Source organism: Pygoscelis adeliae, unplaced genomic scaffold, assembly GCF_000699105.1.
Source record: "Pygoscelis adeliae isolate BGI_AS28 unplaced genomic scaffold, ASM69910v1 Scaffold14, whole genome shotgun sequence".
NCBI classification, from domain to species: Eukaryota; Metazoa; Chordata; class Aves; order Sphenisciformes; family Spheniscidae; genus Pygoscelis; species Pygoscelis adeliae.
This window is the reverse complement of record NW_008825109.1, coordinates 20,735,835-20,751,815: the sequence shown is the minus strand read 5'-3', so window position 1 is coordinate 20,751,815 and position 15,981 is coordinate 20,735,835. Positions and strand designations below refer to the sequence as shown.

At 45.4% G+C, this 15,981-nt stretch overlaps 1 protein-coding gene across 1 annotated transcript in view; it reads right to left on the bottom strand.

Annotated features, from left to right (window-relative positions):
- Window positions 1-15,679, bottom strand: part of PAK3 (p21 protein (Cdc42/Rac)-activated kinase 3) — a 72,258-nt gene extending 56,579 nt beyond the window's left edge. The window contains exon 1 of the mRNA XM_009327837.1: window positions 15,618-15,679. The gene's annotated coding sequence lies outside the window, so the exon portion shown is untranslated. The remainder of the gene's footprint in view (window positions 1-15,617) is intronic.
- Window positions 15,680-15,981: the final 302 nt, after the last annotated feature.

Sequence of the window (15,981 nt, the reverse complement as noted above, 5' to 3'; positions counted from 1 at the left end):
TCCAGCTCTGCTACTGGGGCTGAAGACAAAGACCTCTTATCAGGAGAGCACGGGATGGACTTCAGGCCTCCAAATGCCACAAGCAGAGACAGAGACCAACACCACATCAGAAGATTTGCTGTACTGATCTTCCCAAGACGTTATGGTATGTTTGGAAGGACACAGCTCCTGCCTCCAGTTAAGGAAAGGGCGAAGAAGCCCAGGCTGCCACATGCCTTTCACCCAGGAGGTGGATGCGTTCCAGATTCTGCATCATCTCTTTAGGGCACTAGGGCAGGAAGGCATTCATATCCCCATTTACTTCCTCAAGGACAACGTTTTGCCTTTTATTCTTTGCCAGGCCTTTTATTTACAGCAGACTAGCTTCATATATCTAATATTCACCTGCTACGTTAGTGATCTTATCATGCGTAATGGCATATCTACCTTGGGGGTATTATGGATCTGGAGCAGTCAGAAGGGGAAATGGAGCAGTTGCTGCGTGCACTTATTTCCAGTTGCCAGCTAGACCCTGGCTTCAGAGCAGCAGGATGGGAAGACTAGGAGAACAAACATACAAACGCTATTCTTAAAGAGGTCAGGGAAGAAATTACACCTATATGCAGAAAGCAAAACAAGATCCACACAGTAAATCTGTTGTTTTCTCAGCTACCACAATGGTCTGGTATTTTTAAACTGCTAAAACAGGGATTCAGCAATTAATGCCTCATTGCTCAAAAAAATAACCTTCTGCTCCAGAGTAGTGCTCTACTACTCCTTCTTGCCTGACTCCATATTACAACAGGAAAAGAGTTCACCATCCCCTTACCACCTAGATGAAAAAATAAAGGGGTTCAGGGAGCTACCCACAGTTCCTCTGCACTTGTCCATAACTTTCTGCATAGTTTGCAACCATCATGGCTAAGAACACTGGGCCCAGTGCAGCGTGAAACCACCCCCCCAAAAGGTGGTGGCATCCAGGAGTAAGGACATCCCAGCCTCAGTCACTGTAAGGGAGAGTGCTTGAGCCAGCAGGGACCATTCTAGTTTTGGAAATGGCACTGTGTCCATGCTACAAATCCTAGTTAGAGCGACTGCTAGGGATCTCACACTTCCAGGTTTCATTCCTGTTTCCAGCAAATTTTCACTAGGACAAACCACTTAGCTTCTCCGTACAACCACAGATGCCTTGTCTGAGGAATCTGGGAGCACATTTGCAAGTCACTGATGCAAAAGGACACAAATCTTTTGATATAAGCAGACAAGAGCCAAGCCACGTCTGTTGCCAACACATCAGGGTACCCCCACCTCTGAAGATCTCTGTCCAGAATGTGTGGAGCTGTCTGCACTTGCTCCTTTGAAAGGGAAGCTCCTCCATTGCTCAGTAGGTGTTTCTAAAGCAGCCTGAGGTCCTAATGCAAATCCCTACAAAAGTACAAACTCCCAGAGCAGCAGTTGACACTAATGCAATCTTGTATCAGGTCAAAGAAAGCAAAAATAAGGACCCATCAAAAAGCACAGAAACAAGTAAACAAACAAAAAAGCAAGGGAAGAGGAAAGAGGACAACAACAGGACGCAAAATAGATTCCTTGTGCCAGGCACACATCAGATTTATGTCATAAAAGCTTTGCAGAGAAACTTGTTCTTAAAACAGCTCATCAACATTTACCCCGCTGCTGGCTGAAGCCTACTACTGTTTGACACCCCCTACTTTCTATTTACAACAACTTCAGGCCTTAAAAGAAAACTGAAGTGTATTAATTGAGGATTTTGAGGCACAAAATGACAGCTGCATTGTTATATATTCTATAAGAAGCAAAGCAGGCTGAGAACTAGGAAGGATAACAGAGAAGCAGTATGCAAGGACAGAAGGTGTCCAAAAAAACCTTAACAGCTCCTCCACCTGTCTTTATTCTCCAGTCGTTACAAACAAGGGCCAAGGGTTCGGAGGTACACTGCTCTCCCCAGGCATACACCCACCGGTGGGCACGTGGGCACACAGCCTGGAGAGCCTGTGCAATGGCACCGAGATGGCCAGCGAGGAGGCAGATCCAGCTGCACTGACACAGCACTGTGCCTGAGCAAACGCACCTGGTACACAGACACAGTACCGAGACAGAGACAGCTCACCACCAGCCAACTTGGAGAGCAGACAGAAGACAGTATGTCTCCGTGCTTGCTTTGCATAAAGCTGCAGAGCCTCGCAATTCCCTTCTGGCAGCCTTCAACGGGCCTGTGCCCCACTGTGCACCACTCCCGGTACTGACTAACTCTGGCTGACTTTTGAAACGGTAAAGAGCATTTCCACATGTACACAGACAGCAGCAAACCGCTGCTCCTCGGCTCAGCTAGCAGCGACTGCCACCTCAAATGGGTACCTGGCTACAAGATGCCCACGTCCGCAGCGAGCGACGCAGGCAGATTCCTTCCCAGGCTCCATCGCAGGAGGAACAGGGGAAGCGATGGGAAGATGGTGGGATACAAGGGAGCTGGCAGCACACCACCGGCCTCCAGGCTCACAGTACCCCCAGCTCTGCCTCGGTACAAACCGATGCCTGGAGCTGGTCTTCACCAGGGGAGAGGAGCAGGGCTCTGCCTGTTTTGTTTCCTTGCAGGACATATTGAGAGGCAGAGTCACGTGCTGAGGATACAAACATGGAGCACCTGCCACAGACTTTACAAATGACCTCAGACAAGTTACTCACTGTCTTTGTGTGTCTGTTCTCGCTCTGTGAGGATGGGGGGTTGCTTCTATTTCGCCAGATCTATCAGACTTCAAAGAACCTAATAAAGAGCCAGCTTACTTTCAGAAACCTGGCAGCAATCATGTTGTTAGGCAGCACACAGTACATGCAATACAGTGTCTACAACCTGGATAGCAAGTGAAGAAGAGAAAGAGTAAAAGGCTCACAAAATACCTCCTAGGAACTGAAAAAACAGGAAGTACTGGGAGGGGCTATCAAACCTCTGGAAATGCTGGATTGCTAGGAAAGAAAAGTCAACAGAAACAAGAACAGAGCCTGTACACTGATCTGTCCTTGAGGAGGAAAAGACAAGAACAATGGAGGTGAAATGATTTTACTAAGTGGCAGAAAACTACGAGAAATGAGCAAGACACTGTTGCCAGGGACAGTGTCTAAAAAAAAAAAAAAACCAAGCCCAGAACAGCTGATATATTGTCTGATCTCAGACAAAATGAACCTGTCTAAAGGCACTATTGTTTAGGCAAAATCATGAAGCAGAGAAGAGAATAAATGCTTTGGTTACAGATGTGCGTCATCATGTCTATGTGTAACTCGAGAGATACTAGAGGTCCCCTAGTGAAACAGGTAACAGCCTGAGACATGCACCATTCCAGTTTACAGGGGAGCCTGCGAGGCTCCCGATCTAGCTCTAGAGAAATGCCTCCAAATAGCACGGCCATCTGAACTATTCAGCAAGCGTGGAAGAGAGTGACAGGCCCAAAGAGCGAGAGCATTTGCACCGAGTAAGAATGCGGTTAAAGGAACCCAGGAAGCACGGAGAGACAGACTGCCTGAAAATACGGGCTTTGTGGTCCAGAGCACAGTACAGAAAGATACGCAAAAAGAAAAATGCCCAGCTCAGAGCAACGGGGTAAACACATACAGGAAACAGAATACCTTTACGATGCAGTTCTCCAGAAATTAAATAACAAGAGTGAATGCAGTGACTGAGGATGCTCCTGTGAAAAGAAGGATCTCTGCAGTACAACCTCAGCTGACAAACAGACTCTCAATAGCCAGGCTCTGCAAAAGAAACTGCCAGCCATTCCACCGCTATGTTTGCTGCTGTGCCATTAAATCAAAGACCAATTTGATTCCAGCTGGACTGTAGAGCCAGCTGCAATGATAAGAGGCAATCTTAGACTGGAGAAATGCCACCAAACATTGAAAACGTAGAAGGAAAAAAAAAAAAAAAATCTTCTGAGGTCAGTGGGCAAATACAAGCTGTTGACAAAAAAAAACCCTCACAAAACCAGAGGCATCATCACTTTAGCTTGACAGAAGCTGACAGACAGAACCATCCACTGCTTGGCAGCAGGGCCATGCAAACATGAAATGATAAACACATTTGCTAAAGAAATATTATCATTTTTGTAGAAACTTATGTCCCTAGAAGGCCTTAGAAGACAAGAGGCTTTGGTTAAAAACCTAGAACAGAAAATAAAAAGACCACAGAACACACTAAACCAATTAAAAGCCACGCTAACTAACAGGTTACAAAGACTAACCGTGATCTAAGAATAATCACTGAGTGAGCCTGTTCCTGGTGAGGTTAATTCCTGGCCCTGCATTTACCCCTGAGGCCTTTAAAGAAATTCTTAGAGTGAAAGATGCTATGAGCACCTTGCAGTGTACTGAGCTGGAAAAGCTCTGCAGACTCTGCACCACCACACTGAAGTCTGGGAACATCCGAGGCCATCAGCACACACTGCGGTGATAGGCAGTGCTAAGGGACAAAGAACCTCCATCCTAGTGCTCAAGGGTCCTCAGCAGCAGAGGGTGGGGTCAGGGTCACCTCAGGGAGGCACAGCCAGATGGCGGGTCCCACCTCAGCTGGAAGGACTGCTCATCAGCCTGCTGTCTCCACTAAGCGGGGCAAGGCTGGAGGCAGTCATGGCCAGGAGCTGGCAACACACGCACAGCCCCGGCTGCTTGCTACTGAGCTAGACACCTAGATCAATCCTTATCTCTTGAGCCACTCAAAGAAGCTGCTATACAAGGAGTTCCTCTGCTACTAGCATGACTTTGTCAGCTCCTCCCTAATTTACAGCCGTAGGCAGACGCCCTTTTCCTGCCCAGTCCTGAGGTACCAAAGTCCCTCACACAGCAGCTCAGAGCAACACCAAGTTGGCTCAGAAGCAAACCCAAGAACAGCAAGTACGGAAAGCCCGTGAGCCATCCCATTTACCAGCTGATGCCTAACAGGTCACAAAGTACATTTGCTCAGACAGAAAAGGAGCCACCAGCTACGGTCCCTGGAATGTGACATTTCCATCCACACCGTACGAGTCACCAGCACGGTCTGAGTCACAAGCCAGGAGAAAGGACCACAAAAACAACCCCATGGAGTACGTCCAAGGGATAATTGCCCATGTTCTTCAGAAAGCATCAGCGTACAGCACTTCCCAGTTGGTCACTAATGGCAGCAAACACACACAGAAAGGGAAACTTTACAGAATGCAATGTGCACGTCTCAGTGGAAGAGAAGACAGCAGATTAACACACCAAATTATTACCTAGCTCCAATGGGAGACTTCAAGCGATTTCAGAGTGCTGCAGACAGTAATGCAATACTGACTCCTTGACAGGCCAGATCACAAAAAAAAACCCCAAACTACCTTCTCTTTGCAAGACTACATGTCACGATATACCAGCCAGCAATGTCCTCAGAACTTCTGTTGATAACATGCACCATTGCCAGCCATTCTCATTTAGAGTGCCACTGTTCAGGTGAAACAAGTTACAGCAACAAAAAATATCTGCTTACACCCCAGTCTTTGCTAGCACTGCTTGGCTGCTCAGAGATCCGCCACATCAGTGAGCCACACAGACCGGGGCTAGGAGAAAACTACAGTGGAAAACTAGCCAAAGCTCTACTAGTGTAAACGTTCAGGTTTCCCCCCCCCCTTGCAGTAAATTTCAGAGGGAAACCTAAGAGCAGCCTCTATGAAAAGGCAGTGACCACCCGTCCTGTTTGTTTAGTCTCTATACCTGAACGAAAGCATCCTCCCGCTTTTAAGAGATGAAGGTTCTTTTGCAAAATTAATCATTTCTTGCAGCTCAAACAGCTCTTATTTGCCATCAGAAACAAAATAAGACAATAAAATCTTCGTGTACTAGAAAAGAGAAAATATTTACCTTGCATTAAGTAAACTTTTCCCAAGGTGCAGGCACAACTGTAAACAGGAGGAAATGTTAAGAAGAAAAGAGATGGTAGAAGCTGTTTGCAACTACACGCCTCAAAGCCAGAAGGGATACGAAACTGGATCTCCTCTCTTCAGGAGTAAAGAAAATTGTCACAAAGAACCACAAATTATTTATTAAAGAGAGTATGATACCATGGGGAAACAAAACGAAACCTAAAATAATCTAGATGCAGACATTTCTATCAAGAGAAACCAGGTAACAGTACAGGGAAGACAGCTCTTTCCTCTATTATCTTTAATTCAATTCTGCTTATCAGCATCATCATTACAGCTAAAAGTGCAAAGACTTTAACACACTTAGAGTCTTATTCAATTCCCCCTGAAGTCACCGAATAGACTCCAGTAATGCTGTATCAGGTTTCTAAGGGCCCTTCCAATCTGAGGAGCTAAACACTCCTTTAAGAACTAAATGAATTCAGCTTCCTTGCCTTTGTGAGGAAAATGCCCTGGCTGCTTGCCCTTTCTCTGACTCAGACACACTTGGCCCAATCCTGCAAAGGACTAAGTTCCCTCTGCTCCCACTGAAGTCAAGGGCATCTCCAAGGCTCAGCATGCCGAAAACCAGGCTGCCTGCCACACAGGGGCCAAACGCCAAGACGCCAGCTAGTAAATGCATAAACCCTGGGAAGAAAGAAGGCAAAGCCCATGGCTCAGAATGGACAGCCCTGTATCATTTTCTGTGCATGCCAGGCACATGAAAGTCCTGCTGTACCAGTGGGCACGCTTCTCCATTTCATCCTGGGACCTGCGAGTCTAATTTGGGCCGACGCAGAATGGTGTGCACACTTGAATGAGCCTCCGCTGGAAAATGTGGGCCATCGCATTATGGTTTATTACTATTTCATTATCTTCAGATTCAATTCAGCCTGCAACAGCTCCTAAATAAATGCAACACTTTACAGATCTTTTTCCTGTATTACTTTGTGTTTTAAAATATTCTTCTTCCATTATCTAGAAAATATTCATATAGAATGATAACATTTTGTGCATCTGAAGAGTCATTTATCTCAGGTTTACAAAGCCCTTCACCAGCTACAATTAATTAAACCCCTTGACACCATATAGGTAAATTTCAGTAACACCCACCCCTAACTCCAGTAACCTCAAAGCACTTCTGGAATGATCAGTGAATTCTTATTAGACAAATCACACACTTGTCTGCAGAGCCAGGGCCAGAATCCTGGGCTTTCCACTGCCAAAAGTCTCAGCCTTTCAGCCTAAATGAGAAAAAGCACTAAAGCCAGACACTGCAGACTGTACACCACACAGCCTGTGCCAGACAAAGCTCACCCTCGGCATCAGAAGCTGAACAGAGCTTACCTGAGCTAGCCAGAACACAGGCACCAGTCTGCAAAGAGCTTACAAATTAGGAAATCAATGCACAGAGATTAAATTACCACTCCAAATTGCCTTAATAAATCTATGGATGTAAAAATGAGATAAATTAACAGACATGCCACCACCTGCCCCTGATATACACCCCAAGAGCCCAAACTCCTCCTCTTGCTGTCTAGCATTCACCACTAGCAGTTGTAAGCTCTCCAGCCAAGAAATACAACTGGAGTTCCTAGGTTCAGCCCCCTGTACACACAGCATCTAATATATCAAATCTATATTCTGAATTAAATGTACAAAGCATCTCCTGTACTCCAGAGAATAGCAATCACTGCCAGTCGAAGACAATGACAGCAAAATCATCTTTTGCCCTAGTGTACTGCTGCACTTGTTAGCTATCCGCCATCCAGAACAGTCCAGTCCAGAGAACGGTCTATGGAAAGTCAGCTCTACCATCCCTCCACCCCTGAGCCATCAGGTACTTTCAGCACTAAGTCTTACCTGCCACCCAGTTGTCTTGTCCTTGTAAAGGTGCATACCCTCTGCTATGTTTACCTTGATGTTTTGACAAACACTTGCCAATAGCTATAGGGGCAGGCATACCCCGTCACATCACTTACTGAATACTCTTCTGCTAGATGCACTGACCACATCCCCTCTGCATGTTTGCAGCCTCTGATCCCCTTCAGCTACATCACTTAGTGGCTGATTTCTTTCAAAAGATTGATTAATTCTGCTATTGACATGCCCATAATTTCTGCTGTTCTCAAGGAGAGCTAAGGTCTTTTAAAAATACAGCCTTCAATATCTGAATCAAATCCAAAAATCAGGAGGGCTTTTCCCATCTTGCCTCCCTGTGCAGGAGCACAGAAGAAGTGCCAGGAATCTGATGTTCTCTTCTGCTCTGTAACTGACTTATCACGGGGACCCCGGCCAATTGCGTAATTACAATGTGCCTCAATTCCCTCATTTCTCAGTGGCTACAATTATGCTGTAACAAATCCCTGGTCACCCGGGACTGATCCTGTACTTAGGATTCTGCCTCCCTGCAGGCACATCGCAATCCGACAGGCACAGGCCGTGCTCCTGGGAGAGCCAAGGTCTCTGACTGGAGCTGGTCATGAATTTTTCAGCAAGTTACATGTCAGTGGCTTGAAAGAGAATCTTTTCATGGGAATATGCCACTGTTCTGGAAGGCTTCATCAGAAGGACGTGTCTCTGGATGAAACAGAGAGGGAACAGCATTTTTGTTCCCTTAGAGAGCAGCTGAAGAAAGTGCAGACTTGGGGCTGTTAACAGGAGTGGGAAACCCAGGTTCAACGCAGGCACCAGCCTGTCGGGTATCCTGGCAGGGGATCCAGATTCCCCAGGAACAGTTTTTCCACTCCTTTGTGAAAACTTCTTAATAGCATTTCTTCCACTCCCACTCTTTTCTGAAAAGCTTTAAAATGTCTTAGTGCCAGGGAGATATAGAAGAGAAAACCATTTTCTACCTGGCCCTACGAGAGGGACAGAGCTCAGGTTCAACTTAACCGTAACACGCGCTGTTCCTGTAAGCCGTGCTGTGTACACACAGTGACCAGGGTATCACAAGCTGAGCTCTCCAGAGTTCAAGGATGTTAGAATCTCCACTCAACCTCCCTCCAACAAAGAAACAGCCTGCTGGCCACCTCCCAGGGATTCTGTGCAGATTCTTAATTAGTTAATGGCTGGAGAATACTTTGAAAAGGTAGAAGGTGAGGTATTGCTGTCATTTCCCATTATTATGGTGGCTCTCTGACACACATGCCACAGGCAACTCGGATCTGTCCTTCCTATGAATCTGTGATGCTGGACTCAACATGAATCAGTTCTTCCAAGCAGAGCACATGAATTATAACAAGCAAAAGGTTCTAGGCCAAGATCATTGTTTGAGAGAGCTCTGAAGGTGGGCACAGGGCCACACGCTCTTAACATGCAAACATAGCCATGTGACATTGCTCTGTCCCATGAGACTAGCTGAAGAAGCCCTTCTGCCAAAAGCTACTGTTCACCAGAAAAGCTGGCACAAAGGAAGACGTGTCTGTACCAAACCATTTGTATGTAGCATCTGCTGACTTAGCCTGAAGTGCCACTGAAGGGATTTGGGCTAACTTTCCAACTCCAGAGTGACAAAGGCTGAGGCACACATTCTTGCAACTTGGCTCTAAGAACGGTAACTCCCACCAGAGGAGGACGAGCAGGACTTGGATCTACTGGAATTCATCAGCCTTCCTCTCAGCTTCTTCACCCAAACTGACAACACCGAAGACACTGGCCAGACTCTCCTTAGAAAATGATTTATTACAATCTAAACTTTAATGCCAATGCATTTAAAGCGGGTCTAACTCTTTCAGCAGCCAATACTACTTAATTTGACAACCCAACTGCACAAAATAGATCGAAGCAAAGGCTGGAATTTGCACAAGCACGTTTACACTGGGTGTCCACACCATTCGAAGCAGGTGATTTATAACTGAATCAGTTAAGCCGCTGCCACTTTTCTGACAAGCCCAGAACTTCCTCCTCCCAGACTGACAGGACAGATTACCTTCATTTCTTTACGTCAAAAGACCAAAGAAACATCTACTCTGCAGCCAAAGCTATGCTTGCAGTTCTTAAAGATGGACCCAAGTTTGTTTTTCCAGCGGGCACATCAGCACAGGACGCAGCCCCCTCCCAGCAGCAAGTGCCTTGGTGAGTGGCTGGCCCATGCTGACTTCCATGGGGAAGCTAGAGGGGAGACGTACTCCCCTCTAGCTGCAGTGTCACCTTACGACCTGGAAGAGAACACTGCAGTTGTTCTGGTGCCCCAGGAATTACACACCTCTACTCTTTACCTATCTATTCTCATTAAAAAATCTGCTTTGATAACTTGCTGGCAACAGCTGTCAAAAATCCAATTTATGTGCATGCGAGTGCTGTATGTGCACGCATCAGAAATTACTGTTCATCATCCAGCTATCTCACTCATCTCCTTTTTACCAAGCTCTGTGGATATAGGGTAACGTGATATTAAAAGGACTCGGCTAGATTATCAGTGCAGGCAGCGTGCAACACCTCCATTTCTAGGTGTGCAATTGCCTGCAATTTCAGATAATGCACCTTCCCCAAGGCTTTGGCAAAATATGCACTTGCGTTGCAGAACATCAAGAGACAGAGAGGCAATAAATTCTCCTCTCCATTCTGCCTTCCAAGAGATAAACAACTTGGCAAGTTGAGTGATAAAGAACCAATATAATTATATGTCATTAAGCTGCAACTAATACTGGTAGAGAATGGATAAGGGCCTGCTCATTAGAAATGGCATCAAGGAAAATCTAAGATGTGGCATTAAGGCATGCATTGAAAATAGAATACATCTCATGCTCCTCCTAGAAATATTCAACTCTATTTAAAGCCACCACCTCTTGTTGTTTTACTTGGCATGAGCACTTTTCATCATAAAGAATTCTTTCTTCCATCAAGGATTTTATGAAGGAGACAACAGCATCTACCAATGAAATAAGAGAGCCTCCACGTTCTCTTTGGCAAAAAAAGCTCATTTCAATCTTCATTCAGAAAGAAATGCCAGCCTGAGCAGAAAACACTACCCAGACCTCACTGCACAGACCATTTGCTCCTCATGCAAGGCCTCCACCTGAACCTGTACCATTCCTGCATTCACTCCCTGGACTTCCTTGAAACAAAATTCCTGTGCTGAACATCTTATCCACAAATTTCTTGCCAACCATGACCAAAACTTCATTCACTTGCTTTCAAAGAATACGATGGGATTCAGTAACGCAGCAGAGAAATTACTGCCTGTTTCAGGTGCACATAGAAGGCAGTGCTCAGCTCCCATGAGACTCCAGCTCTGGTCGCATGTGTCTCACCATCCCTGTGGAGAGCAAATACTTCTACTCCTCTGCCAAGCAGGAGTTACTTAGACGTATCGAGCACATATTCCCACACATTACCTTCAGCGCCTGGCCAAAGTTAACACCTTCAACATCAAGAACCCACCTATATAACCGAGACAGCTATTGGTGCTTCTACAGCCCATTCGGGTCCTGGCCTCTCCCCACAGATCACCACCGTGGGGGTTAAACAGCGGTTCTGGTATTCGCAATGGAAAAATTGGGAGCTGCTGAAGGATCTGGGACTGCATTCCTTTAAGTCTGAAACAGGATTCATATCAGATAATACAAATCTCTGATGACTTGTGAGCTGAAGAGGGAAGTTTCTCTGCCCCTTTGCCTTTGACTAGTTCCACTGATTTCTATGACAGAGAAGTTCGAGGAAGAAAAGCACAAACCCAGTTCTAACCCAATCCGTCTTCTGATCCCACACAACATTTACATGTGACCTGTACGTGACCGGCCACCAAGGCAGATTCTGTGCCAGTTTTCTGGGCTTGTACCATTCCCAGCTCAGCAAAGTTTCACAACACTTGAAAGCTGGGGCCTTTATCAGAAGGTGAGTGTTCAGTGTTACTGATAGAACTCAGCCATGATTAGCCGGGTAGATCATTATAGTCTTTTAGCAATTATCATCAGCACTAATATAACTTTGGCTGCTGCAAACTGTAAGAGTGCCTTGATCTGATTCACATTCAGGGGCATTATATCATAAAGCGCAACATATGATCCCAGTCTGACAAGCTGCTACTGCAGACTGTGTAAATGGAGATGAATCACTTCCTAAATCTTTGCATAAGGTTTTTTTACCCTCAAAGAAACAAGTTTCCATTCTTCTAAAGGCCGCCTGGACAGCAGAACCGTGCATTCTTTTCCGTTAGAGAAGGAAGCACCTCCAGGGTAGAAGCCCTTTTCTGAGTGACTGGCCTACGCCTGCAGCCATCCGCAAAATCCCTGTCCCAAGAACTCCGTTTGAGAAAGGAAATCTTGTGAGAGGGAAAGGACTTTGAAAGGGAGCTACAGAAAGGGTGAACGTGTGCTGGAAAACAGCAGAAATCTTGAGACCATGTTCCTATTGCAAATGCTGTTTAGGTGTCACATCAAGGTGAGAACTGATGGAGTTACTAAACACAGCTATTTTATAAATCTCAATTCTGTAAATTAAATGAAAACTTGAGGTCAGACCACATAACTGGAGGCAAGATTTGGTCCAAGGCCATTATTTTTCTTAAGGACTGGCCTCTGGGATAGCAGGTGTGTCATGAAACCCCTAGTCAGATAGTTAACATAGACTAAGAGAACAATACTGACAGATTATTTTTTGCTGAAAGTAATCTCACCACTGAGCTCTGACACAGGTTTGAAAATCCATTCAGATCCCAGAAGCTTGACTGCAAAACAATTCAACATGTGGCAAAACACACATCCTCTATATGTAAGACTTACCTGGAATGCTGCTTGGAGTTTGTTTGCTTTCCCCTGCTCCCTCAATTCTAACCTGTTTGTATTTCCAGGAATTAAAGCGAAAGGGCAGAGTGATGAGATTTTTCCAACATCACAGGACAAAATTCAGGAAAACTGGCTTCCCCCGAACTATCAGGCCAGAGTTGCAATTGCATTTTCACTTGTTTCACTAGACCCATAAACCACCACTGGTGCTGAACGGGTGCAGAGGGAGAAGTCAAGTTTCAAGTACTGCCCAAATTGAACAAGAGCATCATTTGTTGGTAACTACTTCATAGTTAAATGGATAGAAATGGGCGAGTCCCTTGAGTTGAGGGATATCGGCTTTCTGGAATGACAATGGCACAAGCCCAATGCAGTAATAATTCAGGCCCTACCTTCTGCCTTCAGAGTGTGAGGCACAGACATTAGTACAAAAATGCTGCTCCACAGGCTGTGGGATCCTGGGTACCAGAAATTCCGCTCAGTGCACAGTCCCAGGGAAAGCACAGGGAAGGGAGAGCCCAGAGGGACAGTCTCTAAGATGTGGTTCCAGCATCCACAGCTGGCCTAAATTTTACTCCATGCCAGGAAGCAGCTCCTTTCTCACAGATGGCTGCTGTTAGCGAGCGCTGACACCCACCATGGAGCAAGTGGGCATGCAATATTAATAGCATCAATGAGAAAATTATGAGCCCACATCAAAGCACTGAAAGTTGTTTTTATGACATTTGGCTTTAAAACTAAGTGCAAAGGGAAAGGGATCACACTCAGCTAAGCATGTTTAGAGGACTTTCTTTTTAAGATGTGATTCTGCATTTTTCAAACACACACACATATGCACAATGACCCCTTAAGGACAGGGAAAAGCTGCTGTCAGCTATAACTCAGCAAATCACAAGTTATACGAAGAAATAAAAATCAGTGGTGCTCTGAAATTTAGCCTGGTAGAAAAGTCAAAGCTATCATAACTAATGGCTGGGAAGCTCTGCTGTGAGCACGTTTTTCCTACAACGCGGTCATCCCCTTGGAATCTGGGTCCAAAGATTCTGCCGGAATTAAACAGAAGAAAACCAATAATGCAAATGAAGTAGTACAAACTCATTTGCTAGAATTTTTCTAGTAACAGGCAATGATAAAAGAGCATAATGAATTAATCTAATTCAGAAATCTCCCCTTCTCCATTAAAACACTCTGATATTGGACCAAACTACATAGAGCCTATTCTCATCAGAGGCAGCACAGCTGAAACATGGATGAAGATGCTGTCAGCAGTGCAATCTCTAGGAGAAGACTCTTAAGACTTTGGGATATAATAAATTAGGGACAAGTACAAAGCATAGAAGTATTGTCATGAGGATATAGTGGCTGGTACTGGTGTCCCTTTTGACTGGAACAGGGACTGCTCAGCCACGGCTAAGTCTCCACAGATGGGCACAGCCCAATCTGAGCTCCTCTGCTTGCACTCCAAGCAACTTGATGCATGTGTCTGTTTTGATAGCTGTAAAGGCATGTGAGCGCAGGGCTGTACCCATGCCAGCATGCCCTGCAAGGTGTCCATCATTGTCCTGTCCTGCTGACAGCTACGGGAGTCTATCACTTCCAGCTTGGAGGACGTGTGCTCTATCACTGCAATGCTCTGAACAGCTATAAAGTATGGCATGACGGTAACAGTGAAGTCTTTGTGCAATTCTAGATGTGTTTCTTTGATAGGTCTGCCACTTTAACATCCACCCACAGTGAGGGCCTGACACCTTTTTAAGTAGTTTGTTGAGACGCTACAACCCGATGACTCAACTTAGTTATTTGTCTTAATCTGCAACAGACCTCGGAGCTGCACAGTAAAATACGACGGGCTATTTCCTCTCGGGGCAGGTGAAAGATGGAATCAACCACTAATATATCTGCTCTACTTTCTCTGCTTAATTAACTGGTTTCATTTTGCATCAAACCCTACCGATCTTCTACTTATTATTTGGGCAAAATAGACAGGATCAAAGCCAATCCTATCTTACACATGTGCAGCCTCCCTGACTTCACTGGCGCTCAGGCCAGACAGTTTGAAATTACATCACTGGCATCTTGATGCAGCTTAGATGGCATCACCTCAGGTTACATAGAAACACAGGACTGGGAGAGACCCACCAGGTCAACAAGTACAGTCCCTGCTGTCCAGGCAACTACGTCACCTAATCCCTTTATAAATGAATCAAAAATAGTTATGAACCATACTTCATCGGGCACTCCCTAGGCTGGCCATGAACGATATATTGTGGTGTAAACTGACTCGGGAAAAAGCACACAGACACATCCAAGACAAATTAGAAACTGCAATAAGCAGGGAGGCAACTCAGTCTAATGGCCAGGCAACGGGACAGGCAGAAAGATGGCTGGGTCCTGCTGCCGGCTCCCATGCTGACCCGTTCCACCCACAGTAGCACTGCTCCATCCCTCCGGTTCCTCTGGGGTGAGACCAAGATAATGACATTGTCCTTCCTTTGTAGATTGCTTTTAGCTCTACAGACAAAAAGAGCGATACAAGAACTGACTATTTTTATCCACTCGATCTCCCCAGCAGGTTTTTAAAGCCCATTTTAAAGCCCTCCTTTGCAATTCAGTCTGTGGATAATTTGCTACCTGCATCTTCGTAAAGTTTAACCTGTCAGAGCCTGGCAAAGGTGTAATTTCATCCCCAGGCTCTTCTGACTTGAGGCTCTGGAGCTTCTCTTTGTGGATAAAGTATCAAAGCAATAGCTCTGTGATACAACAGCCCTTTGCATCTCGCAACCCATGCATTATTCTCTCTAAACTAACAGGCCAGAATCAAAACTTTTGCTCTCCTCTCTTAAAGTGTGCATGGGGGGAGGAGAAATGAAAGAACACACACAGATAAGAGCAGTAGACAGAGACGGAGAGGATGGTTTATCCCACAGGCAGAGGATTACTGCATCATGATGTAATGACCTTGTTCAGAAAAAAAAAGATTACTTACATGACAGCATGAGTTGTAGAAATACCAGCTCCTTTCCAGAACAGGGTAAAACAATGTCCATTTAAAGTTATGCTGAAGAAAACGTAAAACACTTGTCCAGTGAACTGGAGAGAGAAAGAGCAAACTTCAGCCCAACTGGCCTGGATATAATCTCTCTCCAGACACACATAACACATGAACCAAACACGCAGGAGTGTTATTCAGCTAAGTATGCATGGAAAGGAGATGCCATTCTGCTTTCTATGTGTTTGCATCTTCAAACATCCAAGAGTCCCCTCCGCCCCCTACAAAGCTGCAGGGCAAAAACAGCCACTTCTGTGTTTCATTTCAGGTGCAAAATGCTACAGAGCCAACCATTTCATTT